This window comes from Triticum dicoccoides, chromosome 4A (assembly GCF_002162155.2).
Source record: "Triticum dicoccoides isolate Atlit2015 ecotype Zavitan chromosome 4A, WEW_v2.0, whole genome shotgun sequence".
Taxonomy (NCBI): Eukaryota; Viridiplantae; Streptophyta; class Magnoliopsida; order Poales; family Poaceae; genus Triticum; species Triticum dicoccoides.
Genome location: NC_041386.1, coordinates 501531780 through 501551307, shown reverse-complemented (window position 1 = coordinate 501551307; position 19528 = coordinate 501531780).

The window sequence follows — 19528 nt, the reverse complement described above, 5'->3', positions numbered from 1 at the left end:
TAATAGGATTCACGACTTGCATGTCAATGAGTATGACAACCGGCAGGAGCCATAGGAGTTGTCTTTATTTATTGTATGACCTGCGTGTCATTGAAGAACGCCATGTAAACTACTTTACTTTATTGCTAAACGCGTTAGTCATAGAAGTAGAAGTAGTCGTTGGCGTGACAACTTCATGAAGACACGATGATGGAGATCATGATGATGGAGATCATGGTGTCATGCCGGTGACAAGATGATCATGGAGCCCCGAAGATGAAGATCAAAGGAGCTATATGATATTGGCCATATCATGTCACTACTCTATTTGATTGCATGTGATGTTTATCATGTTTATGCATCTTGTTTGCTTAGAACGACGGTAGTAAATAAGATGATCCCTTACAACAATTTCAAGAAGTGTTCTCCCCTAACTGTGCACCGGTGCTACAGTTCGTCGCTTCTAAGCACCACGTGATGATCGGGTGTGATGGATTCTTACGTTCACATACAACGGGTGTAAGACAGTTTTACACAGCGAAAACACTTAGGGTTAACTTGACGAGCCTAGCATGTATAGACATGGCCTCGGAACACGAAGACCGAAAGGTCGAGCATGAGTCGTATAGTAGATACGATCAACATGAAGATGTTCACCGATGATGACTAGTCCGTCTCACGTGATGATCGGACACGGCCTAGTTGACTCGGATCATGTGATCACTTAGATGACCAGAGGGATGTCTATCTAAGTGGGAGTTCATAAGATGAACTTAATTATCCTGAACATAGTCAAAAGACCTTTTGCAAATTATGTCGTAGCTCACGCTATAGTTCTACTGTTTAGATATGTTCCTAGAGAAAATATAGTTGAAAGTTGATAGTAGCAATTATGCGGATAGTAGAACGCTTATGTCCTTAATGCACTGCTTAGTGTGCTGAACCCTAAACGTCGTTTGTGGATGTTTCGAACATCGAACATACACGTTTTGATAACTACGTGATAGTTCAGTTAAATGGTTTAAGTAGAGGCACCAAAGACGTTTTCGAAACGTCGCGGAACATATGAGATGTTTCGAGGGCTGAAATTGGGATTTCAGGCTCGTGCCCACGTCAAGAGGTATGAGACCTCCGACAATTTTCTTAGCCTACAAACTAAGGGAGAAAAGCTCAATCGTTGAGCTTGTGCTCAGATTGTCTGAGTGTAACAATCACTTGAATCGAGTGGGAGTTAATCTTCCAGATGAGATAGTGATGTTTCTCCAAAGTCATTGCCACCAAGCTGCAAGAGCTTCGTGATGAACTATAACATACCAGGGATAGATATGATGATCCTTGAGGTATTCACGATGTTTGACACCGCGAAAGTAGAAATCAAAAAGGAGTATCAATTGTTGATGGTTGGTGAAACCACTAGTTTCAAGAAGGGCAAGGGAACAAAGGGATACTTCATGAAACGGCAATTCAGTTGCTGCTCTAGTGAAGAGACCCAAGGTTGAACCCAAACCCAAGACTAAGTGCTTCTGTAATAAGGGGAACAACCACTGGAGCAGAATTACCCTAGATACTTGGTAGATGAGAAGGCTGGCAAAGTCGATAGAAGTATATTGGATATACATTATGTTAATGTGTACTTTACTAGTACTCCTAGTAGCACCAGGGTATTAGATACCGGTTCGGTTGCTAAGTGTTAGTAACTCGAAATAAAAAGCTACGGAATGAAACGGAGACTAGCTAAAGGTGAGCTGACGATATGTGTTGGAAGTGTTTCCAAGTTTGATGTGATCTAACATCGCACGCTCCCTCTACCATCAAGATTAGTATTAAACCTGAATAAGTGCTCTTGCACCTAAAGGAATGGTTTTATTGAATCTTGATCGTAGGGATACACATTTTCATGCCAAAAGATATAAGATAGTAATGATAGTACCACTTACTTATGGCACTGCCATGTAAGTCATAATGGTATAAAACGCATGAAGAAGCTCCATGTTGATGGATCTTTGGACTCACTCATTTTTGAAAAGTTTGAGACATGCGAACCATGTCTATTGGTGTATATGCATGAAGAAACTCCATGCAAATGGACCGTTCGGACTCACTTGATTTTGGATCACTTGAGATATGCAAATCATACCACATAGGCAAGATGACTGAAAAGCCTCGGTTTCAGTAAAATGGAACAAGATAGCAACTTGTTGGAAGCAACACATTTTGATGTGTGCAGTCCAATGAGTGCTGAGGCATGCAGTGAATATCGTTATGTTCTTACTTCACAGATGATTCGAGTAGATGTTGAGAATATTTACTTGATGAAACACAACTCTGAATTATTGAATGGTTCAAGTAATTTCAGAGTGAAGTAGAAGATCATTGTGACAAGAGGATAAAATGTCTATGATACGATCATAGAGATGAATATCTGAGTTACGAGTTTTGGCACACAATTAAGACATTGTGGAAATTGTTTCGCAATTAATACCGCTTGGAACACCATAGTGTGATGGTGTGTCCGAACATCATAGTTGCACCCTATTGGATATGGTGCGTACCATGATGTCTCTTATCGGATTACCACTATCGTTCATGGGTTAGGCATTAGAGACAACCACATTCACTTTAAATAGGGCACCGCGTAATTCCATTGAGATGACACCGTATGAATTATGGTTTAGAGAAACCTAAGTTGTCGTTTCTTAAAAGTTTGGGGCTGCGACGCTTATATGAAAAAGTTTCAGGTTGATAAGCTCGAACCCAAAGCGGATAAAATGCATCTTCATAGGAAACCCAAAATAGTTGGGTATACCTCCTAATTCAGATCCGAAAGCAATATGAATTGTTTCTAGAATCGGGTCCTTTCTCGAGGAAAGGTTTCCCTCGAAAGAGTTGAGTGGGAGGATGGTGGAGACTTGATGAGGTTATTGAACCGTCTCTTCAACTAGTGTGTGGCAGGGCACAGGAAGTTGTTCCTGTGGCACCTACACCAATTGAAGTGGAAGCTTATGATATTGATCATGAAACTTCGGATCAAGTCACTACCAAACCTCGTGGGATGACAAGGATGCGTACTACTTCAGAGTGGTACGTAATCCTGTCTTGGAAGTCATGTTGCTGGACAACAATGAACCTACGAGCTATGGAGAAGCGATGGTGGGCCCGGATTCCGATAAATGGCTCGAGGCCATAAAATCCGAGAACGGATCCATGGACTTTGGTGGACTTGCCCGATGATCGGCAAGCCATTAAGATAAATGGATTTTAAGAAGAAGACGGACGTGGATGGTAATGTCACCGTCTGTGAGGCTCGACTTGTGGCGAAGAGTTTTTCACAAGTTCAAGGAGTTGACTACGATGAGATTTTCTCATCCGTAGCGATGCTTAAGTCCGTCGGAATCATGTTAGCATTAGCTGCATTTATGAAATCTGGCAGACGGATGTCAAAACGAGTTTCCTTACCAGTTTTCGTAAGGAAAGGTTGTATGCAATACAATCAGAAAAGTTTTTTCGATCCTAAGGATGCTAAAAGGTATGCTAGCTCCAGCGATCCTTCTAAGGACTGGAGTAAGCATCTCGGAGTTGGAATGTACGCTTTGATGAGATGATCAAAGATTTTGGATTTATACAAAGTTTATGAGAAACTTGTATTTCCAAAGAAGTGAGTGGGAGCACTATAGAATTTCTGATGAGTATATGTTGTTGACATATTGATGATCAGAGATGATGTAGAATTTCTAGAAAGCATATAGGGTTATTTGAAAGGTGTTTTTCAATAGAAAACCTGGATTAAGCTACTTGAACATTGAGCATCAAGATCTATAAGGATAGATCAAAATGCTTAATAATACTTTCAAATGAGCACATACCTTGACATGATCTTGAAGGTGTTCAAGATGGACCAGTCAAAGAAGGAGTTCTTGCCTGAGTTGTAAGGTACGAAGTTAAGACTTAAAGCTCGACCACGGCAGAAAAGAGAGAAAGGACGAAGGTCGTCCCCTATGCTTTAGACGTAGGCTCTACAGTATGATATGCTGTGTACCGCACCGAAAGTGTGCCTTGCCATGAGTCAGTCAAGGGGTACAAGAGTGATCCATGAATGGATCATAGGACAGCGGTCAAAGTTATCCTTAGTAACTAGTGGACTAAGGAATTTTCTCGATTATGGAGGTGGTAAAAGAGTTCGTCGTAAAGGTTATATCGATGCAAGCTTAACACCTATCCAGATAGCTCTAAGTAGAGATACCGGATACATATAATGGAGCAACAATTTAGACTAGCTCCAAGTAGAACAGTTATTTGGAACAGCTCCAAATAGAGTGTGGTAGCTGCATCTAGGAGATGACATAGAGATTTGTAAAGCACACACGGATCTGAAAGGTTCAGACCCGTTGACTAAAACCTCTCTCACAAGCAACATGATCAAACATAAAACTCATTGAGTGTTAATCACATAGTGATGTGAACTAGACTACTGACTCTAGTAAACTCTTGGGTATTAGTCACATGGCGATGTGACCTGTGAGTGTTAATCACATGGCGATGTGAACTAGATTATATGACTCTAGTGCAAGTGGGAGACTGTTGGAAATATGCCCTAGAGGCAATAATAAAAGTATTATTATATTTCAATGTTCATGATAAATGTCTTTTATTCATGCTATAACTGTATTATCCGGAAATCGTAATACACGTGTGAATACATAGACCACAATATGTCCCTAGTGAGCCTCTAGTTGACTAGCTCGTTGTGATCAACAGATAGTCATGGTTTCCTGGCTATGGACATTGGATGTCGTTGATAACGGGATCACATCATTAGGAGAATGATGTGATGGACAAGACCCAATCCTAAGCATAGCACAAAGATCGTGTAGTTCGTTTGCTAGAGCTTTGCCAATGTCAAGTATCTCTTCCTTTGACCATGAGATCGTGTAACTCCTGGATACTGTAGGAGTGCTTTGGGTGTATCAAACGTCACAACGTAACTGGGTGACTATAAAGGTGCACTACAGGTATCTCCGAAAGTATCTATTGTTTTATGCGGATCGAGACTGGGATTTGTCACTCCGTGTAAACGGAGAGGTATCTCTGGGCCCACTCGGTAGGACATCATCATATGCGCAATGTGACCAAGGAGTTGATCACGGGATGATGTGTTACGGAACGAGTAAAGTGACTTTCCGGTAACGAGATTGAACAAGGTATTGGATACCGACGATCGAATCTCGGGCAAGTAACATACCGATAGACAAAGGGAATTGAATACGGGATTGATTAAGTCCTTTACATCGTGGTTCATCCGATGAGATCATCGTGGAACATGTGGGAGCCATCATGGGTATCCAGATCCCGCTGTTGGTTATTGACCGGAGAACGTCTCGGTCATGTCTGCATGTCTCCCGAACCCGTAGGGTCTACACACTTAAGGTTCGATGACCCTAGGGTTATAAAGGAAGTTTGTATGTGGTTACCGAATGTTGTTCGGAGTCCCGGATGAGATCCTGGACGTCACGAGGAGTTCCGGAATGGTCCGGAGGTAAAGATTTATATATAGGAAGTCCTGTTTCGGCCATCGGGACAAGTTTCGGGGTCATCGGTATTGTACCGGGACCACCGGAAGGGTCCCGGGGGCCCACCGGGTGGGGCCACCTGCCCCGGGGGGCCACATGGGCTGTAGGGGGTGCGCCTTGGCCTACATGGGCCAAGGGCACCAGCCCCTAGAGGCCCATGCGCCAAGATATAGGAAAAAGGGGAGAGTCCTCAAGGGGGAAGGCACCTCCGAGGTGCCTTGGGGAGGATGGACTCCTCCCCCCCTCTTAGCCGCACCCCTTTCTTGGAGGAAGGGGCAAGGCTGCGCCTCCCCCCTCTCCCCTGCCCCTATATATAGTGGAGGGGAGGGAGGGCATCCATACCTGAGCCCTTGGCGCCTCCCTCCCTCCCGTGACACCTCCTCCTCTCCCGTAGGTGCTTGGCGAAGCCCTGCAGGATTGCCACGCTCCTCCATCACCACCACGCCGTTGTGCTGCTGCTGGATGGAGTCTTCCTCAACCTCTCCCTCTCTCCTTGCTGGATCAAGGCGTGGGAGACATCGTCGAGCTGTACGTGTGTTGAACGCGGAGGTGCCGTCCGTTCGGCACTAGGATCATCGGTGATCTGAATCACGACGAGTACGACTCCATCAACCCCATTCACTTGAACGCTTCCGCTTAGCAATCTACAAGGGTATGTAGATGCACTCTCCTTCTACTCGTAGCTGGTTTCTCCATAGATAGATCTTGGTGACGCGTAGGAAAATTTTGAATTTCTGCTACGTTCCCCAACACGAGCATCCTTGGCATCGGCAACAACCTTCTTCAGGTCCGTCTGTTCCGCCTGATATTCTTTTTTAAGAAGCTTGCAATGGTCAGCAGCGTTCTTCAGCCTCACGGCCATCCCGGCCATATCCTTCTTGCTTCGGCAGTGAGCAGCCTGTTCGGCTTTCAGCTCTTCAATTGCCTTTCCGGCAGCCGCATCACTTTTCCTGGCTTGCTCCTTGGCTCGGGCAAGTTCCGCCCGAAGATTCTCCATGGCAGCAGCACCATCTGCATCAAGCGCACACATTGTAAGATACTGGCATAAAGCTCCTCTTACCAGGCGCCGCCGAAGGAATTACATACCTTGTGCCTCGTCAAGCCGCTTGTTGACAAGCGCGATGTCGGCATCTGCCATGTCAAGTTGCTGCCTTAGCTCGGCAAATCCATCAGTCCGGCTGGCCACCGGACACTTCGCCACCTACGTATAAAGGCGGCATATTAGACCTGCGATTATGATCCTCTATGCACCGTCACTTTTGACAACACACAGAGTCTCACGGGCTACTATCTACACAGGGCGCATCTTATTTATGCGCAACTGTCCAAAAAGGGTACATTATTTCGCGTACCTCAAAACCTGTCAGTAAACTCCTGACGGCCTCGTGCAATCCGCTCTCCGCGGATGAAATCCTCTCAAGCACCGTACCCATCAATGCATGGTGCTCCTCTGAGATAGATGCTCGCCCTAGCAGATCCTTCAGCTCCTCCGACCGCGCACCAGACAGCGCCAGACTCGTCCGATGGCCCTTTTCGAAGGCCGGACGTGGAGGGCTTTGGGGGGCCATATGACTACCTTCCGGCCCCGCCTGATTCGGAGAAACCCTCCGCGACGATACCTCAGGGTCGCCCGCCTCGCAAGGCGGTACGGCCGGGGGAGGCGTTCCGCTCTCCATCATCTCCGGAAGAAGATCCCCCGAAGACGAGCTCTGCTGAGAAGGGCTAAGGTCCGAGCCACAAGGTAAATTTTCGATTACTTTTCTCAGATATAAAGTAGGGATTTCTCTCATTTCTTAAAAAGAAACTCCTCTCTACTTACGGCTCGGTGGAGGGCTGATCCCCTTGAGGCCATAATTCGGTCAAAGTATCCCCCAACACAGGACCCTCTGGCGAAGAGTTCTTCCCCCGCTTTAAGGCCATGGTCTCCGGGTCTTCAGAGGCGGTCCTCTTCTTCCCCTGAGGAGAGGAATTTTCGATTCCTCCCTTCCGGACAACCTCCTTTGAGGAGGTTGTAGCTTCCTTGTCCCCTCCCTCACTTCCCTTTGAAGGCACAACCTCCAACATCCTGACTAGCACGGGACCCGGCGTGGTCTCGGGGAGGGGGGTCGGACACCTGATTAGCTTTGCTTTTGCTATCCACTCCTGTTTAAAAGACAGCTCTTTTAGGGGCAATTTTATGATAAATATACGGATAGCGAGTTTGGGCACAAGGCTATTTACTTGAGTATCCGGACGATTGCAGCTCAGACCTGCGTCCTCCGTAGAATCCAGACACACTACTTGTGGTCCGAAGAACAATTTGTACATCTCCACGGGCGTCATGCCAAGAAAATGTTGGAGAACTCGTGGTCCCTCCGGGTTGAACTCCCACATGCGGAGGGGGCGACGTTTACAGGGCAGAACTCGGCGAATTAACATAGACTGCCTCACCACGACCAGACTGATGTCTCTTTCTAGGAGATCTTAGATGTGGCCCTACAACAGGGGCACGTCCTTTGCCGGCCCCCAGTCCAGCCCTGTATTGACCCATGACGCCAGTCGTGGCGGGGGACCCGAGCGAAAGGCAGGTGGCGCCACCCACTTAGGGGCCCTGGGAGCGGTAATATAAAACCACTCTCGTTGCCATAAGCTGGACTCCTCTTGAAAAGATCCCTCAGGCCATGGAGTACCAGCATTTTTGCTTATAAAAGCACCTCCGCACTCCGCGTGCCGTCCCTCGATCATCTTCGGCTCTACTTTGAAGGTCTTGAGCCATAGTCCGAAGTGAGGAGTGATAGGGAGGAAGGCTTCACACACGACGATGAATGAGGAAATATGGAGGATGGACTTCGGGGCTAAGTCGTGAAATTCCAGCCCATAATAATACATGAGCCCCCTCACGAAGGGATCCGTCGGGAATCCTAGCCCCCGAAGGAAGTGAGACATAACACCGCACTCTCACCGGGCTTGGGAGTGGGAATGACCTGCCCTTGAGCAGGCAACCTATGCAAGATTTCGCCGGTCAGGAACCTGGCCTCTCTCAACTTCATCACGTCCTCCTCTGTGACGGAGGAGGGCATCCATCGGCCTCGAAGGTCGGAACCAGACATTGTCGAAGGTCCGAAGCGCCTGAAATTTGGAGCCTTGGGTGTTGGAACTCGAGGCAAAGGGCGAACTCGTTTGAGATTGAAAGAAAGGAGTAAGGCCTTGGTCTCTTTATAAGAGGTTGAATACCAAGGGCCTTCCCCGTGACCATTTGGGACTCGCCTTTGATCGAGAAAATATACCAACGGGTACGGTTGGGTTACCCACGCCCGTATTGATAAGAATACCGAAATAAGGGGACACGATCTCTACTTTAACAAGACGTGCCAAGGAAACCGCCTCGCTAAACGTGCTGAGGTGGGACAATAAAATGATTCGAATGAAGACTTGGCCGTGGTGTGATGTCACGCTACGGAATACGTCAGTAGATTAGATTTGTGTAAATATTATTCTCTCTATGGCAATATGTGGAAACTTATTTTGCAGAGCCGGACACTACCTTTGTGTTCAAAATCTTCTATGAAGTACTTGGAGGAGGAACCCGCCTTGCAATGTCAAAGACAATCTGCGTGCCGGACTCGTCGTCATTGAAGCCTGGTTCAGGGGCTACTGAGGGAGTCCTGGATTAGGGGGTGACCGGATGGCCGGACTCTACCTTTGGCCGGACTCCTGGACTATGAAGATACAAGATTGAAGACTTCGTCCCGTATCCGAAAGGGACTTTCCTTGGCGTGGAAGGCAAGCTTGGCGATACGGATATGTAGATCTCCTACCATTGTAACCGACTCTGTGTAACCCTAGCCCTCTCCGGTGTCTATATAAACCGGAGAGTTTTAGTCCGTAGGACGAAGAACAATCATACCATAGGCTAGCTTCTAGGGTTTAGCCTCTCTGATCTCGTGGTAGGTCTACTCTTGTACTACCCATATGATCAATATTAATCAAGCAGGATGTAGGGTTTTACCTCCATCAAGAGGGCCCAAACCTGGGTAAAACATCGTGTCCCCTGCCTCCTGTTACCATCTGGCATAGACGCACAGTTCGGGACCCCCTACCCGAGATCCGTCGGTTTTGACACCGACAAGGCCCATTGTAACTACAGTAAATATGTAGCCCATGATTCTTGTGGCCTAGTTTTAAAAAATAGGTTATTGCAGCCACTAGCAAATCGCGGAAAAAGAACTGCACTGACTACAAGAAAACAAATAAACAAGGCAACAAAAAATAAATAAGCAAGCAACTTACGCTAGGCTATCAAGGCTATTACACATATTACATCCACTGGGCATCGAAGTTCGCCACCAGTGCAAATATAGGGAACAAAGCAGCATATCATATACACTGGTTGTCAAAGTTGGCGACGAGTGCAAATAAACACCACAATAAAACAAGCCCAGAACTGAAACCACTTCAGAAGATCTCAAGAATCAATATACCGGGTACCCATAATGCTGGCAAGATGCTTAGCAAGCTTATTAACTTTCTCCTGTTTGGCGCTTAAATCCTCCAACACTTGCTATTGCACCAGAAAGTATGCATCTGAATTCTGCAGGGACTTCCTTAGTCCTTCGGCTTCCTGTCGCATAACATCCGATCGATGTCTTTCAACTTGAAGTTGAGACTCAAGAAGCCGAACTGATTCAGGCAGTGAGTTCGAAGAGCTAGTGCCAGCAGTAGTAGCCAGTAACTCGAACACTACATGATGACATGACTTTGGGGTTGTCTCCGTGTCTTCAATATAGTTTTTATCAGCTTTCTTAGAGACCAAACCGTGATGTCTCACTATCTTGAACCTTATCTGCATTACTTTATTTACCATTGCATAAAGGGGTACTCTTCTCCAATATTTTATCCGCGTTCTAAAAGAGAAACAAACAAACACATCACAGGTTTACAATGTAGTATATGAAACTCATTTTGGTAAACCAGTTCAGTAGTAAGGTGGACAGGATAACAACATGAAACAAACATATATCTATGTAGTATGGTCACTGTATGGTCTATATCATTCTAGTTTATGTTGCTAAATCAAGATAGATACAGTTCGAATCATATCTATTTAAGACAAAGCAGCATAGACAGAATATAAGTGTCGGAAACTACACAGCAATAACAACACTGATCATTGATGATAGCCAAGGCGAGGTCAACCAGGGAGTCCTGATTGTTCTTCATGCTGCCCCAGAGCCTATAGTTGTCACGGATGTTCACAAGATTCCAGCAAGCCAAGCCCGAAAGCTCGAGCGCCTTTAGATCATTGGTGGTGTCCACCGTAGTGAAACTATAGTCGAGGTTGTTGATAAAACCGGTGAAACGCTCGCAAGGCCTTGTGGCTAGGTGGTAGTGGTAGACGAGGACGTCATGGCGCACACACAACTAGGCAATTACAACCTTCTTATCATACCCGGCATGACCGCCGGTGAACTCGAGGCCGAAGTCGACCAGTTGGTACTTGTCCTTAGCAAGCAACTACTCCATAGTTTGGATGGAGCTCTCCACCGAGACCAGATCATTCGTATACACCATCGGGAGGTCCTTCTCCCTCACATGGCTGTCCACTACATGAGGCGTGGTGAATTGCCCCCCGTTGTCATCGTCAGCCGCTGGCAGCGCCATTGGAGCCACGGGGAGTGCCATTGGAGCCGCTGTATATCCTCTCCATATGTGTTGTCATGGTTATGCTTATCGTGTCGTGGGGCTCGAGAGATTAAGGTAAATGGCCACAGGAATAAATGGGGGCCGGGCAACCTGGATTTTCGGCATGCCCGCATGGCAGCTTTTGCAGTGGGTAACTACGTCGTCATGTCGCGCCCGGCTCAACTTCCTGCATGATGGTAGCATGAATGTAAGGGATCGTGCGCCTGCCCCAAACGCTCGCAGCGGGCGCGTAGGGACGCGGGAGTAGAGCGCGCACGGTTGGACACGAGCAGAGGGTGCCACGGCTGCCTCAACCATGAGCAACCACACATGTAGAGTAGTTGAACACACAAGGAATGGTTGTCTACAAGCCGACCGACAGTTGTGAGCTGGCGGCATGATGTAAAACTACGCGGCGTTCCACATCACAGGGTGGTCGAACAATCATTCACGACACTGCATAAAGAGCGGCCATGTGCTACTATCTCCGTCCTAGTTTATTAGGCCATGTTTGTTTGCGCTTTTGCTTATGCTTTTGCCGCTTTTTCATTTTGACAAAAAACCATAAAAGCTGCCAAATAGGTGTTTTTGGGGCTTCTACGGCTTCCGATGAATCAATATAACAATATTTAGCTCTAAAAGCCATAAAAGCTCCAAAAGCACCTATTTAGGAGCTTTTGGGGCTTTTTGGTCAAAGTGGAAAAGCTGCAAAAGCAGTAGCAAAAGCCCAAACAAACATGGCCTTAGTCTCCTTTATATTTTGTGCCAAATTTTGACCTTAAATTTAACTAACGTAATGTTAATGCATGTTATAAAAATAATATAATTGGAAATTATGTTCAAATACGAATCCAACGATATAATGTTTGGTGACATGCATTCATATTTTATTAGTTAAATCTCTAGTCAAAATTGGGCATAATAATACAAAGAGGACTTATAAACCAGGACGGAGGTAGTAGGTAATCAAATCGCAAACATTTTTTTATTAACCGTATGTGTACGTGTCGTTTCCTCCTCCTCTCGCATGTCTTGTCCCCTGCTGCTGTAGACGGCTTTGAGCGCAAGCTTGAGCACCACACATGCATTCTTTTAGCTAAACAGTGGCTCGAAGTGGCGCCAATGAATCGTCGGTGAGCCCATTCCTGCGCAATCGCGCAGGTTCCCGCGCATAGCCGCGCAAGCTTCCCGCCCGACTCAGTGAAATCCCCCAAAATCCCATTGCTTACCGGCCTTCTATATAAACCCTCACGACCGGCGAGTCCTACGTGTGCGATACGTGGTATATAGTTCACTCGAATGAACTGTTTGCGATGAGCATAACAACAAAAACGGTCAGACATATGAAGGTGTGTGCGATATATGGCATACAGTTCACTCAGATGAACTGTTTGTATTTAGGAAACACAACAGAAATGATCGGCCAGATCAATGTGTGTGCGATAGACGCCATATAGTTCACTTGGATGAACTATTTGGGATGAGTGAAAACAATAGAAATGGCCAGCTAGATCAAGGTGTGTGCGATAGACGACATACACTTCACACATTGCGATTATCCATAACAAACAGAATCGGCCAGACAGATCAAGGTGTGTGTTAGATGGGCACACATTCTAAATAAAAGAAGCATGTGTGATGGTAATAACACTACAAAAAGAAGACACTTCCATGATGATACATGTTTGTCACAGTAGGTCATGTTTTCTGTCATGCATGTATATCCATGACGATTTTATGACAGAATCAAGATAGTCATACCTATGCTGTCGTAGAAGTGTTCCATGACATTACCAAAATTATCATCATGGAAGTGTCCACTTCCATGATGATAAACCGCGCGTCATGGAAGTGCTTTCGTCAAGGGTGACCGGCACGTGGCATCCACTATAACGGGTCGGCGTTAAGCTATCGGGTCCAGTTTCGGATCCGATAACCCGCTAACAGCCCGGACTAGTGAGGATTTTCCACGTGTAAAATTCTCATTGGCCGGAGGAAACACGTGTTGGCTCACCGTTGGGACAGATGTCATCCATTCATTGGACAGGAGGCGCCTATGATACGTCGAGACGTGGCACAGCCCAACATAGGCCCATTCCGGTGAAAAGGATGGCCCGTTTGACTTGGTCAGAAGGTAACCGGCCGGCCCACGGAAAGCCTGTTAATGACATGTTCGTACATAGCCCATTTACAGCCTGTTACGGCCTATCGGAATTAAGACCAGTAGCTTCATCTGGACCGTACAATATGAGTCCAGCCCGTTGTAACTTTCGGCCCATGTATGGCCCATGATGTCTTTCGGCTCATACGAGGCCATTTGTAACTCTTGGCCCATTAACATCCCATGGTGAATCTGGCCCGCAATGAACACTGTACCCCTTTATACCCATTAGCGGCCCATTATTCCATTGGGTCGTTTCCAACCCGTGTTATCTTTTGGCCTTCTTAGGGTCCATTTATTCTCGGGCTCATTTCTAGCATTCGGTTACTTACGGCTCGTTATTGGCCTTTTCTGCTTGTGGGCCAAATTTAGCCCGCGGTTACAACCGGCCCGTTTGTGGCCCGTTAATCCGTTGGGCCGTTTTCATAGCGTCATCAAATACAAACGATTAACGATGGCCCGTTATTGTCGGCCCATGAACGGACAATTCCAAATCTAGCCCGTTTACGGCCCATAATGTGGTCTATTATTGGCCCATGTTTGGCCTATCGATCATACGACACGTAGAAGGCCCATTGATGCTATGGCCAGTAGAAGGCCCATTGTTTCTATGGCGCTTAGAAGGCCCATTGTTTCTACGGCCCGTAGGAGGCCCATTGTAACTACAGTAAATATGTAGCCCATGGTTATTGTGGCCTAGTTTTAAAAAATAGGTTATTGCGGCCACAAGCAAATCACGGAAAAAGAAGTGCACTGACTACAAGCAAACAAATAAACAAGACAAGAAGAAATAAATAAGCAAGCAACTTACGCTAGGCTATCAAGGCTATTACACATATTACATCCACTGGGCATCAAAGTTCGCCACCAATGCAAATATAGGGAACAAAGCAGCATATCATATACACTTGTTGTCAAAGTTGGCGAATAGTGCAAATAAACGCCGCAGCAAAACAAGTCCAGAACTGAAACCACTTTAGAAGAGCTCAAGAAACAATATCCTGGCTACCCATAATGCTGGCAAGATGCTTAGCAAGCTTATTAACTTTCTCCTGTTTGGCGCTTAAATCCTCCAGCACTTCCTGCTGCACCAGAAAGAATGCATCTGAATTCTGCAGGGACTTCGTCAGTCCTTTGGCTTCCTGTCGCATAACATCTGATCGATGTCTTTCAACTTGAAGTTGAGACTCAAGAAGCCAAACTGATTCAGGCAGTGAGTTCGAAGAGCTAGTGCCAGCGGTAGTAGCTAGTAACTCGAACACTACATGAAGACAGGACTTTGGGGTTGTCTCAGTGTCTTCAATATAGTTTTTATCAGCTTTCTTATAGACCAAACAGGGATGTCTCACTATCTTGAACCTTATCTGCATTACTTCCTTTACCATTGCATAAAGGGGTACTCTTCTCCAATATTTTATCCGCGTTCTAAAAGAGAAACAAACAAACACATCACAGGTTTACAATGTAGTATATGAAACTCATTTTGGTAAACCAGTTCACTAGTAAGGTGGACAGGATAACAACATGAAACATACATATATCTATGTAGTATGGTCACTGCATGGTCTATATCATTCTAGTTTATGTTGCTAAATCAAGATAGATATAGTTCAAATCATATCTATGTAAGGCAAAGCAGCATAGACAGAATATAAGTGTGGGAAACTACACAGCAATAACAACACTTGTAATGTGCATGGCATGAGAACATAAATGTTTATTCAATTGAAACTGAAATCAACATAGAGCAAGTTACAACAGCAAACACGTTAAAGTAACAGGTTTAAAACATACCTGTTGCGCCATTGGAGTTTCAATTGCAACCTTCAAATTTGAAATTAGTTGGTATGAGTAAATATAGTGATGCAAGAGCAAAGTAGTATGAACCATAGCTACGAAACCTGACCTGAGAACAATTCTTCTTCTGCTTTAAGCGTTGACTTGGGGTTCGGAGTGGTGGTCCTCGTGCTTTGGGCACTGCAGTTGCCTTACTAACTGCTCGTGTTCGGGTGCTCTATGGTGGAGACGGTGCTGTGTCAACTGGAACTGGCTTACTATCTACTGGGGTTGGGGTTAGAAGGGGTGTAGATGGTTCTCTGTCGAATTGAGTAAGGGTACAATCTGCGTGAGTCCGAGTTATGTGTGGTGGGGCTGGTTTTTGGGCAAGTACAACCATGGTTCCATCTGCATCAACGGGTAGCACAATCTTTTCTGAAGATCGTGTTTTTATTCCCACAGATACTGCCATCACCCCCTCTAATTGAAATGGATAATAAACAAGAAAAGTAATTGAATGTACAGACATTGTAAGATAGACAGGTGCAATGGATAGTAGGGAAGAAAACATGGCATGAAATAATTCACATTTATGTTGTCTAACCAAACAGAATAGCAGGACATAATTTCACATATATGATGGCTAACTAAACATGATAGAATGACATACTTCAAAGTATGATGACTATGTAAACAGGATAACATGATATAACTATACGATGTGTCTATTAAAGTGGTTGGCATGCCATAAATCACAAACAATCCATCGATGGGAACATGATGGCATGATATAATTCACGGATAGAATGACATAATTCAAAATATGATGACTATGTAAACATGATGAGATGATATAACTATATTATGTCTTTAGAAAATGGGTTGGCATGCCATAATTCAGATACATGTTGTCTATGTAAACATCTTGGCATGATATAATTCAAAAATATGATTTATATACTAAGCAAGTGAGTAGAGGGAAATCGCATATTTGATGTGTCAACTAAGGAGATGGCATTCAATATTGTGTATATGATGTAAAAACTAAGCATTGCAATACAACATATGCATGATATAAGTAATATAACCCTGCCAAGTTTGAGCATACACCTCAGGGGGATAATAGGACTGGTCATCTGCCTCTGAATCCTCCTCTGAAGAGCTATCTGTAACCAGCAAGATATCTGCTTTAGTAGGTATCATTTTCTGCTCTAAAGACCTTGTTTTCACTCCAGATTTCTCTATCACCAATTCAAATGGCTGATGCAGAGGAAGAGAAGTTGAATATACAAACATTGTCGACAAATGCAGCGAGAAATACAAAAAAGGACGACATGATATAATTCACATATATGACGATTGGCTAAACAACATGGCATTGCATAATTCACATATATAATGCCTTGCAACAAGATAGCATTGCATAATTCACATATATAATGTCTTGCAACAAGATGGCATCGCAAAATTCACGTATATGGTAATTAGACACTAAATAGGTGGCATTCACACAAAGCATGTATAAACTAAACAAATGACATAGCAATGCAAGATACCATTCGCATGATATGAGCAACATAACCCTGCCAAGTTAGAGCATGCACCTCGGGGGGGGGGGTTGATAGGACTGGTCATCTGTCTCTGAATCCTCCTCTAAGGAGCTATCCATAACCAGCAAGACATGCGCTTCGTCAGATAGCATTGTTTGCTCTGAAGACCTTGTTTCCACTTCAGATTTTTTTCATGACCGTGTCGAATGGCTGACGCACATGAAGAGTAATTGAATGTACTAAAATTGTTGACAAATTTAACACGTAATAAAAAATGATGGCATGATATAATTCACATATAAGATGACTGGCTAACCAGGGTGGCATTGCAAAATTCACATATATGATGCCTGGATAAACAAGATGGCATTGCACGATTCACATATAGGATAAAGAAACTAAACATATGGCATTGACACAAAGCATGTCTAAACTAAGCAGATGACATATTTGATGTATATAGTAAGCAATGCAAGGCACAATATGCATGATATTACCAACATCAGCATGCCAAGCTAGAGCGAAGAACGCAGGGGGTAAATAGGAGTGGTCTTCTCCTTCTGAATCCCCCTCAGAACAGTTATCTTCCTCTTGATTACGATCCAAAATGGGTGGAGGGGGGGCTGCCTTTGCGCCCACCATGGAGCGACGTCTACATGAAATTTTATTGCCATGCAAGGCTCGTCCCTTTTTCTCTACATGTCCAGTTCCATTGTGTACAATAACTGACATGCATAGGAATAAAACATAGTGAGATTATGTAAGGAGTGCATGCACAAATCCAGAGTGATGGTAGCAAACTATGGATAGACCCAAAACCAATGATAGCAGACAGATAATAGCTTTAGTTAAAAAATACAGATAATGGCTCCTTTAATGTTTGTTTGCACCCAACATGAAACTCATAGTAGACACCCGAGATTAACCAGATAGTAGACAGATAGTACTGATTGCTGCCCCAATATGTACCCCACAACCATTTAAAAACTCAAGTTTCAGCATTAGTTTGGACCTGACTCGGAGTCTAATAGGTGAACACGACGATAAAGTAGCATGTCATCATATTAAGCGATACATAACGTAAGCAGAAACGGAAGAGTGTGACCTCTCTTGCGGACCCGTGTAGTCCTCAAGGTCATTTGCTCAGTTGATGATGGTATTGTAGTTGTCCTGGCTGCTGGTGGCAGGGAAGAAGATATGAGGCGGTGAAAGACAGTCTGGAGAGCGGATCCCTGCTGTGGTGAACCCTTCCGTCGTTGGAGCAGATGAGATGGGGTGGAACACAGCGCAACAGGAGCAGGACAAACCACACAAGGTTTTCTTTGACACATATCTGTAATAGAAGTAATTGTGTAAGGGCTTGTTTGAATTTGAGGATTCTAACAATGCAGGGATAGGAAATAGACAGGAATAGGATAGGAATGCATGTGCAAAACAGAGAATTTAAAAACACAAGATTTCTGCCAATCTAGGTGTTTGATTCACAAGAATTGGAACATCACAGGATGCAAAGAAGCATGGTGAGATTAAGTCAAACCACAAGAAAATGTACGGTTATAATGCTATTATGCTACTATCTCTTAGTCTTGTGCTTCATGAATAGGAAATTGAAAAGGAGGACAAGTGGAAATTAAAATTCCTACGTTTTTTCTTTCAAGGAGACACTAAAGGAACAAATCCTACAGTTTTCCTTTGCTCCATTCCTTTGAACCAAATTCATGAACAGTAGTACCATAGGAAACTTTCCAATTCCTATGTTTTTCCTTCACTTTTCCTTTCAAGCACTGGCGATTCTAGTAGGCAGGCTTGAGCAAGGAAAAGCCTACACTCAAAAAATGTTTTTGTGCTACTTCTATTACTTTGGACCCAGGCCACTGCCCTACTAGCTCAACTCCCAGGCCCATCGACAAATGCACAGCTCAAATACACAGAGATAAATAATGATGGCGTTCAAGAGAGTCCATCACGGATAGCTAAGTTGCCTGGTACCTCACTGCTTGTCATATAGTAGGATAAAATAATCGTATTTCACGTTACTATGTGTGCTCAGTGGACAATATATATAACATGTAGAGTAAAAAAGAGATGCAACAAGTGTACAACCACTTTGGCGAAGCCATGTCGATCTCAGCGTGATTGGGTTGGTCGGTGAGGATGCTCCAGCTGACTTGGCTATTGGAGGAGGGGAAGAAGATCTTAGGCATCTAGAGATGCAGCCCGGGGTACTGCTCCGTTGTGATGGAGGGTTTCGTCATTGGAGCAACTCCAGTGAGTTGTACGACGCGGAGGCTGAAGAAGGACAAGAGAGACGTTAACCTGAGTGGAATTCTAATAGCATCTCCAATAGATGACATAAAATACATAACCACAAAGTGCTAGATGTAAAATACATCAGCCGCTCATCTCTGAACTTAACTGTCGAAACTGAATTTAACTGTCAAAATTGAACTTAACTATCGAAACTGAATTTTGCTGCCGAAACTGAATTTTACTGTCGAAACTGAACGCACTAGTAGCACAAAAGCAGTAGCAGCAGCAGCGCGTGTGAGAGCCAGGGCAGCTGGTAGTGTAGCAGCATCAGGTGAGGCTACCCTGAGCCGCCAGCCACCACCTGCCAAACAGCCGCCCCCCGCCGCCCGTGGCCGGCGGTGCGCCGCCCCGCCCGCCCCAAAACCACTCCCCACCGCCGGTCCGCTGCCGCCCCGACCATCCCTCTAGGCCCCCCGTGCCGAGATTTTTCTCCGGTGATCCCCATGCCACCGCCCCACCACCGCCGGCGACCACCACCCCAACCCTGAACCCTAAGATAGATAGTGGGGTACCTCTTCGGCGAG